This window comes from Schistocerca cancellata, chromosome 3 (genome assembly GCF_023864275.1).
Source record: "Schistocerca cancellata isolate TAMUIC-IGC-003103 chromosome 3, iqSchCanc2.1, whole genome shotgun sequence".
NCBI lineage: Eukaryota > Metazoa > Arthropoda > Insecta > Orthoptera > Acrididae > Schistocerca > Schistocerca cancellata.
Genome location: NC_064628.1, coordinates 74,612,335 through 74,622,921, shown reverse-complemented (window position 1 = coordinate 74,622,921; position 10,587 = coordinate 74,612,335).

Here is a 10,587-nt window from a genome sequence, read left to right as displayed (position 1 = left end):
AGTAAATACATTTTATCTTACAAGTTAGTTATTGTGGCCTGTCTTCTTACTGCATACAGTCCGCCAGTGTTTGCACCGCAATAGCCCATTCCTTTGAATTGTATCGGATTTCTCGGTCGCTTTTGTGAAAATAAAATGTCAGTATTCCTAAGCGTTATTTCACAGTACTCATCTTCTCAAGAGATTTTGACTGCCGTAATAAAAATAAATGTGCCATTAAAAAGTGTGAACTTGCTTAATATACTTGATGTTCCGGAAGTTAAAGCGATTAAACATAATTAAAAATACAACGATGTCATGTGCCCCTCTGCATCCCATGATTTTCCGAAAACCGCATTTCAGTAAGTGCAAGCATTCACTAAAGAAAAAGTGTGTTACGTCTTATGCAACTCACCCTGTGCGTACTGGGAGGGAGTAGAGTCTGATTTGGCAAGTGTAAGTCAGATTGTGCTTCAGTGCGCTTAATCAATGTGACGAAGATCCTGAAAGGACATGAAAGTGTAGCGTTCGCTCATTTTAGAGGAAGCAAAGTTAGGATTTGAATTTACGTCGACGACGTTTCCATTGCAGTCGTAAATTCGACTCAGAATTGCCAGAAATTCCATAGTTTCATAGCAGTTATTCCGTCTTCACCTTCATGTACTTAGGGAACCCACGGAAAACCTAAATCCAGATGGCTGCAATGGAACATGAAACCCACTTCTCTAGAACTGGAGCCTTACTGGAGGAATCACCACTCAACAACACAACAACTCCTCCGTGTAGTTGAACATGTAACACACGCCTACTACATGAACAAAGTCATAGGCCACAGGGGCCGTGTTCCTGGAGATCGAAAAAGATTTCGACCGTCTGTGGCACAACGGCCTTATAAGCAAAGTAAGCGTAGCTGGTTTCCCGGGCTGACTCATACACTCACATCTCATGAACAGATCTTTCAACACTGACGTCCAGGGCAAACAATCGATACAACACGGTATCCAAGCTGGAGTACCCCAGGGAAGCATCCTAGGGCCCATCTTGTTCAACTTGTGAAGTAACGATTTCCCAGCAACACAAAACACGACGGTATCCATCTACGCGGATGACACGGCCATCCTTGCCGAAGATTGGAAACCATCGAACATTAATTCGCGATACAGACGGCACTCAGAACTGCCGAGCCTTGGTTGAAACTATGGCGTATTGAAGCAAACGTCGACAAGTGCGAAGCAGTTCTGTTCATACGCAGACCAAAACTACTGCGCAAACATCAACACTGTAGACAGATAACACTACATACACGCCCAATGTGTTTCACAGAGAGTATCAGATATCTCCGTGTCTGGCTGGACCGGAAACTTACATGGGGAAACCACATCGAATGCGTTGCCAACAGAGCGCACGCGAGGCTCAAACAAGTCTGCCCAATGCCCAACAGGAAAAGTACACTGAATAGGAGGGTGTCGAGGTCCATATACACGACACTGATTAGACCTCTGATGACGTACGCAGCTCCCATCCGGGGATATGCAGCTCCTACACGCCTGCGCCGCCTGCAGATCCTGCGGAACAAAGTGATAACCATCATTAGCAACGCTCCACGCTACACACACCGTGGATCTTCACAATGAATACCGCCTTGAAACCCTCAATGAAGTATTCAAAAAACACGCCACACGACTATACAGGAACTCGAGACACTCGATCAATCCTTTCATCCTTACTCTGGGAAGCTCTGATCACAATCATAGGTGGAAATGTAAGCGACCAAAGACACTACTAGCTAGGGCATAACCACCTACGGCCAGCTAAAATACACCAACAGGCGACGAACGTCGGCAAGCCCCTGCAAGAACGTTGACTGGATATGGCAGCTGCTATTAAAGCCGAGTAACAGGCTACAGCAGGGAAACCGACGAGCTCGCCCACTTACTCACGAACAAATCGCGAACTTCACCCTACACTGTGCTTCTGATATATTAACTATTGGAGACAAAACGATAATGCACCTAACTGTTACAGGTATGCTGACACTGACCGAGACATCAACACCGGCAACCAGCGGCAGCCGCCGAGTAACAACACCGCACTACGTCAAAGGTATCGACATGCATGATACCCAAAGCCTACCATTGCGTGATCTTTCGCTGGCAGCAAGACATCCGCTACTGTTCCTACTACCCGAACAAACAATCGCAGAACTTCTTTTCTTTTGCCTCTTACCTTGGAACTTTTTTTCCTCTGCCCTCCAAACCGCTACTCCTCGTTCGACTTTCGACCCAGTCTATCTTCAGATGAGCGTGTTTTAATAGTTAACCTTAACCAGACGTAAGCAAACATCGCAGTACCTACATCCTGCGACACCTCACATAAGTGAAAACTGATCCTTATCCAGACATAGCAGTAGACCTTTTGAATTGGCCATCATTCCAGTGTGGGCGTGAAGGGGCTCCACCTCTTAATAAAAAAAAATACTGGAGCCTGAGAGATTAGCTGGCTACTTGTTCCAGCACTGATTTTTAGCTCAGCAGAGAATGTGTCAGTTAGAGTTAAATGGGAACAGGAATCTGACTGTATCTTATACAGGAAATTTGAATGAAGATGTCTTCAATACAATGGCTTAATTTGGCGTAAAGTTTCATACTGTCAGACAACCAATCTTATTATTGTATTGCACAGGTGAACAATCTGCTGCCCGCGGATCACATCCGGCCCGCAGTGGGTTTCAATCTGGCCCTCGGGAGAAATTCCGAGTGAGCTTAGAAGGAAAGTTTTCTCAGAAACACGAGCTTCGAAGCATAATTTGTTCTCATGACGTATCGGGAAAGGGATGCCATTAGTGTCAGTTCGTTACCCAACAAACATTAGTCACCGACGCTATAGTTTAGATTTTATGTGGCAGGGGGATTGTTCTCGTGTCGTGACTATGCGGCCCGCAAGGTTATATAAATATGTGAATCAGGCCCGCAGGTCACGATACGTTGTCCGTGATTGTTGTAGTGTGTCGCACTTTTGTACTGCTGCGCTGTCGTGATAGTAAACGTGATGGACAACAATAGCAGCTCACAGTATACTACAAGTACTTGACTTACCAAGGTTCCGTAGCAAACAATCGTTTTGTTAAGGTTTTACCATCTCAGTAATACGAAAGCAACAATACACTCTTACTGCACGAATAATCAGTGGAAAGGAGCAAAGACTGCAGAGTATCAGAGTCAATATCTTTGAATATTCTTGAAGGCTGTTGCTGCCGCAAAGGGAAAAGCAAAATCAAACAGGTAGAAAGACCCAGAATAAGACAGAAGAAAGCTTTCGCGGAAATATTTTGACGCTATTCTGCATATAAGTGTGAGAAAATTCTGAAGAAAGTGGCTTAGTGTATAAAGTTCTCAATAATGCTGCGATTATATCAAGTGGTAAACTTTTATGTCACGTACACCTTTCGTACGTCATATTTTAATGTGACTTTCATAACTGTGTTGATTAAAGTATGCATAGAGATATTTTTCTTCGTGCTAAATGACAGCAGATGTACAGTTTTAGTATGTGACACCTTTTTAAATAATTTTGATTGGTGAAGAACGTAATTAGGAAGCAATTGTTGAATCATGTAAATAGAAGAATAAGAGTTTCGAAAAACGTTTATATTATAGAGGATGAAGGATAATACTTTCAATACTTTCAACCTGCCCTTCATAGTCAGCCAGATAGATAGCACTTATAAGGACGTCAATTTATGGTTTTGATTATTACAAAAATCACTTTACTGACCATGGTCCGTGGATGACATTACAAAACAGACCTCTCAGGAAAGTTACGATAAATATTTGGAGGAGGGTGTAGAGCGTATTAGAACGCGTGGTATAATGTACCTGCCTGTCTAAACAAGCACACGAACTATCTACCTTACGACAAAAACATAACACATCACACGAGAAATGCCTAGACGAATGACAAGTGCAAATAATAGCACCAGGTAGTACAGCGCCCAGACAACTGTTCTCGTTTTACGACTTGGACATGAATGGAGAAAGAGCCGAACAACGTAACTACTAGCTTTTTACACATACAATTATGCAACTATTCAACAGTTTAAGATGTTAAAATGTAGGTGGGGGAACTGGTTGCATTGTCTGTTATACCCTGACAAAACCCTCGAAGTCACGATTTTAAAAGCGTAAAAACAGCATTATCAGATTTTAGTAGAGGAAGGAGCTATAACGGGTGTTTCGTCCACGAGAATTAAATTTCATTTATCGAGTTACTTTTTGGCATAATGGCTGGAGCGTGACTGGTTGACAAGGTAATGAAAGATAGATATAGCACTGTAGTAAAGAGAATGGAACCATAATCTACGGCTGTTTTGCTTCTGTTTCAGTTATGAAACAAGGCTGCCAAAGCCTTGATTGTTTTTGTAAATAAACTAACAAAATTACTTAATGTTAAAGGGAAAAACTGTTCATTTACTATCAGTGCTTATAACAGAGTAAGATTAGGCGGAAAAGACCTCCGTATGTATTCAGATACGATAATAATTATCTCGGCCGCTTATGAAAAGCAGGGAATTCGTTTTCGAATAAATTAGTATTAAGTGAGGAACCTAGTAATATTCCGCTGTCCCCAACGTATCACTCGCATAGGGGCCACATTTAGACTAAATACGGCACACATTTTAGCACATCCTTTCCTTGCTCGATACGCGAATGGAGCGGAAAGAAACCTCGATACTTCCAGTGGGAAGAAACGTTTGCCATTCACTTCATAGTGGTTCGTGTGTGTGCATATAGGCGAATAAATGCTGCTTGAAGCGAGTGCCATTATGAGGGCGAAAAGAAAGGGAGAAAGTTCAAATACAATGAATATTCGATACTTTAAATCGTATAGCCGAACAGCATTTCTTTTTACAAAAAGTACTTCAATAACAACAGTTTAAAATAAAAAATGTTTAGGTATTGTAAGCATCGCTTACGGTCTGGCTACAACATTTCTACACTGAACCGTGTCGGCTGCCTTTATTTTCACAAAAGAAAGGAAAAAGTAGTTCAGTATCAAGGAACTCTACCTCTATCAACGCGCGGCCAGAATGTTCGACAGAGATAAATTGCTTGAGTACGAGTTTCAAGCCACCAAATTCAGATTATACGCTTTGGCTCTTACTAGATTGTGCTAAACCAAAAGAAAAGGTTACAGCACCAGATACTGTTTTTTCCATTCATTGAATTCTAAGGTTAGATACAGCGCCGGAGTTTGTTTCTCGGTGGACATACAGAGGCAGCCCCTACTCATGAACTTTCATATTTCCTTTTTTTTTTTAATTCTAAAATCACCCTGTTGCAAATTATTTTCATGTTTGATTTATTGTTGAGTCAGTCTACTGGGGCAAGTTTGCAACATTCTTGTCAAAAGTTATGGAAAATTGTATTTGACTTACGGCCGTTACTGTTCTCCCAAGCTAAGCCCTGTGGAAATAGATACAGTCTGTGGTTTAAATGATAGTAACATTTGACCCTAATTTGGCATTAGAGGTTTCCAGTTTCTTGGGCTTGTCTATAGAGTTATGATTTGATAAACGACCCTGTTTCATTTATAGCTGTTGCTCCTATCAAGATTGCTGTTCCCTTTTTTTCCATAGCTGTCAAATATATTTGTTGCTGATTCGCTTAGTATACTTAGCTTTTTTTTAAAAAAAAGCGGTCATAAAATTTGGCAGATGGTGAGTGATGTGTACTTAAAACCATGGCCCAGTCCTTTAACGTGTTTGATATTGGTTAAGCCGCACTATGAAAAGTCAGATTTCAATGGTCATTCAGAGCGTAGTTTTCTTGGTTAAGATAGAAAATTTTCCCTATTGCATCACTCATCATTTCCTGCGTCAGTACTTTTAGTCATTGGTGTTTTTTGTTGTATTTGCTTATTGTAATTCTTTGTTGTAATTAATGCTGTCGTATTTGCAGAATTATTGCCAAGCATGGCGTGGCGCCGTTGTCCTGGCGTTTCCCTTCTTAAGAGAGATCGTTTGATCTATGAGGCAAGGATGACACAAATCCGTCCCGATGGAAGTGTTGCTGAGTTAGTGGCTCGTTTGCGTACAGCCTAGTGAAGCCGTTTTGGAACACTATTTTATCCAGAATATTGGGTTAATTTCGACTATCGGGATAGAACTTCTTACCTCAAGTTTTGTCCTGTTGAGAGGCTTGCCTTGTGTTCCAGTCATAGTTCTCTGGAAGTCTGTGCCCCTCCAGATAATTTGAGGCCAGTCACTTAGTCGTTTACCACTATTTTTATATGACAAGCTGAGGATAATGAATAAGATTTAGTATTGTACAAGATCATCCTTACAGATGAGGTGCCAGTTCGGCGTGCTCCATACAACTATTCCCTCCGAAAATAAAGAACTTACGTTCTTTGATTCGTGGCATGTTACGTGATGGAGTTATCAGACCCTCTATATAGCCGTATGTATCGCCCATATTTCTAGTAAGTGAAGCCAAGAGTGGGGAATTCATTCACTATAGGTTAGTTCAGCAAAATGTTGTTTTAGAATCGGTACCTTTGCATTATTTACATAATCGTTTTATGTGGTTCATGGGGCCAAGTTCTTTGCCTTTCTTGAGCTTAAACAGACTACTATTAGAGTCCTTTATCTGCGGATTCTAAACATATTACCGCCTTCTGTACGGACTGGAACTTATGAATTGAACAGTGTTCCTTTTGGCTTGTCCACTGGTGCATCTGTTTTTTTCCCGCTTTTCAGATAGTGTCTCGGGTGATCTGAAGTTTACAGCGCCACTCTGGCTGATCATTAGAAACACTTGGAGGCGGTTCTGGAGCGTCTAAGGGGGGGGGGGGGGCAGGGTTGGACGTCAAACCACCAAAAATCAGGTTGGCGCGTCGGCAGATATAATTTTTGGGGCATTTAGTTTCTGCTGACGGTGTCAGGATCACTCAAGATCTCACTAGGGATGAGGAGGGAATAAGGAGGGTTTTTTTGGAAGTTCTCTCCAAATTGTACTTAGTTAGCTGGGCCCATTAATGACGTTCCTAAGACAGGGGTTGTTTCCCACTGGGACGAGTGGCATCAGGCATCCAAGCGGATGCTCCTACTTGCGGAATAGCGGCGGTTCTTCTGCAACAACAAACCGGGGAACGGCATCCCACCCCTTTCGCTTCTAGAAAGTTGCTACCCCCTGAAACTAAATATTCCGTTGTGAATTGTAAACATTGGCAGTTCTCTTTGCCCTCGATAAATTTAAGTTTCATATTGGTCACAGGGAGTTTCTTCCAGAAAAGGATAACCAGGCACTGAATACGGTTCTGGCACATCCTCGGAAGACTGGCCGAATAACACTTTAGGCGATCCGGATTTCCGCTATTTGTTTTAAGGTCAGGCATATTAGGGGCCTTAAGCCGTGTGTTCGAATACGAGGTGCATGATCATCAGGAGCAATTGGGGGGGTGGGGGGGAATCTTCCGAAGATTGGGCTAGAGGGGATTTTACGGAGGTCTCTCAATTCTTTACTGACTTGAAGGGAAAGCAAGGTCTTGGCCCTACAATTGCTGGGATTAAACGGAGGTTATTACAGGGGGAACAGTTCCTTGGGTATAGCCTCCACAAAGGCATACCTCGTTATATTCGCCGTGGAGGGCGTGAATCTAAGATTTCTGAGCTCATGGAACTTTTCGTTCAGCGTTTCAATACTTTCACGATACCGTGGTGCGTGGCAGTTGCTAACGTTAAGGAACATGTTACTTGGCCTACCCTTCATAAGGACATTCAGATATTGGGGAGGGGGGTGTGGGGAGTGTACAAACTAAGCTCAATTCTAACCCGCATAATGTGCTTTTGCAGTCGAATATAGAGGATTGACTTATGGAAAAACTTTTTATCGACTACGTAGTGCTCTTCCCCTGTACTAGTGCTGGTAATTGGTATGTTCTGGTCGTTGTTGATGCCTTTCTCCATTTCTGCTCGTTGATTCTGAGTAGCAGTGTTACGGTTCCTTTGATTTTTTTCCTACTTTGAACCACCTATGTCTCTTTTGAGCTATAATGTATCAGCTTTAGCTTCTAAAGCGTTTAAAAGGTTTTGTTTTGAGAATACTGTTAAACTCATCACCACCACTCCATACAATTCGCAACCGTCCTTTGCGGAAAAAGTCAGTCGTAATTTGAAGGCACCACTGATCGTGTTTTTCTTGGGAGTTGTCAAAGGAAGTGGGATCATTCGATATCATGTCTCAATTTCGCGTTCGATACGCCCCAGCATGAGTCTTTTAAGGGCTCCCCAGTCTCATATATATTTGCTCGTCGGGTGAATCCCCCTTCAGCTAACTTTAGGTCTATTAATGACATTTTCCCAGAGCAGATTACTCCGGAAATCATTCCGCGGAATTGAAAGAAGGTGAGACGCCACATCCAGCACGCCAAACAGAAGTTAGCGAGGCATTACAATGGTGGTCATAAGGAGTTTAAAGGAAAAGAGAGGGAACGTGATTTTGTGTGGAACCCCAACATCGTCTTAAAAGGAGAGGTCGGTTATGCTAGTAAACTGGCTCTGCAACTCCTCGGTCTCTGTGAGATCGTGTGGAAATTAAGTCCTGTTAATCTTTCTTTGCGGAATCTCCACACGGGTAGAGTGATGTGGGCTAACGTGAGCCTAGTCAAGGTGAATCAGTTAATTCTACAAAAAAAAGTGGCATGTCTCCCCTTCCCCACTTTTTTTAAGTTTTGGTGAGATAGGTTGGCTGTGTTGGCTCTCATTCCTTTTACAAATTGCAAGTCTCTTTCGCATGAGTTCGCGACCACGGTATGCAGTGCGCTGTTTATTTAGGGGCCTTGGTGGTGGTGTCACGACATGGGAAGTGATGCATTGCCTTGTGAACTATGAGCTGAGACCAGTGGTGCATGGACAGCGACGTCCTCCTCTGTCCAGGGGGTAACGTGGCTGGGAAATGGGTTGTGGCATACTGAGTTTGGTCTTTGGGAAGCTTATGTGTGTACAACGACTTCCTGGGGTCAGGCCCTTTTTAGTGTAGAAGTCACTCACGTATTACTGAAATGATTAATTTACCTTGTGGTAATCTAGTTGTGCATGATGGCTGATTCGTGGCTGTGGAAGTAAGCGCCCTTCTTACTTGTTCTCCTAGTGTGAATTTTGGCTCCGAGAAACCAACTTCTTGTCTGCTAGCGTAGATCGAACTTTTTCAAGTGAACATGGTTGTTCTGGCCGTATAAGATGCTCGGTGCAGTGTCGTCTCGTTCTCGGTATCTTTGTAGATCGGAGACGAGCCGAGTTGAGTTGCAAATTACTGGCAGTTTAGGTTTCTTAGTCCACGCCCAGCAGTACTTCTGTAATTATTTTTCTATTCTGACATCTTGTTTTATGATAACCACAGTGCATGTGTACCGTAACACGTTTACTCAACTTTGGAAATCTCGCCGAGCGGTGTAACTACGGCAGTGTCGCCGCGCGGGGTAGCCGCGTAGTCTTAAGCCGTCGGCACACGGACCGTGCATCCGAACGTTGACCGTTGAGCGTGCCGAGTTTCTGACGTCATAGTGTGGGACAGCACGTTCGGGAGTCTTTTCGAACGTACAGAGCAGTATTTGGCATGTCAGATATTCTGAGCGTGCATCTGAGCGTTGACCAGTGAGATGACACAACACCACCTACGTCACACGCACGCCGTCACCCTTCAGTACAGAGTTGTGAGGCGCCATATTGGCATTCTTTTCAAGCCCATTTGTATATATGCCGTTTCTGAACACAAGCAAATTGAGAATCACTGGAAAACCCGTTGTTAACTGTGTGATTCGTTCCAATAAAATAATGAGAAACTTCATATTCGTGGCAAAAGAATTATTGTAACTTGCGTATTATGAGAGTAGGCTATTTGAAGGCAGCGACACACTGAAGATCCACCCAAAACGCATTGTTCTTGGTACAGTTTGTTATAATTAAATTTCAATTAGTAACATATCTACGATTCAGGTTTTCAGCATGTGTAATATAATATAATATCAGGATTTAGACGTGTTGGTGGTTTAGCGTAATGAGTGGCATCACTGTCCGGTGATGAGTTGTTAATTAGGTCGGTGGTTCGCATCTTGACACCTCCAATTTTTTTTCCCTAACATTCGCGTTTTTATTAGGTTCTGATACTTTATTATTAGTTTAATAGAAGTATATACTATAATATTTGATGTCATGTAAATATAAGTACACCTTTTTTTGAGGGGTGACTTTGTTCGATTGGCTTAATCTACAGGAGAGCTTGCGCTACTTGTATAAAGGTATTGTGCTCATTTTTCTTTTACTCTTCGTAACTGACATGTAGCAAAGATTCTGCTACTGGGTAGGAACAGTGATCAAGTAAGACTGATCTTTGGGTTTTACTAAAATGTGGAACTGATGAAATACTGTTTATCTTATGCGGAGAAGTATTTCAAATTTGTACCGCACTGTTTGTAATGGATCTTTTATAAGCCTGTATCCTTATTGATTGGACATGGTACTTTCATTTTCGTGGACGATAGAGGAAAAGTGCGTTGTAATAGAGCTAACGTGGGAATTTTACGCGCGCCCGTTTAGTAAACAGTGTGATT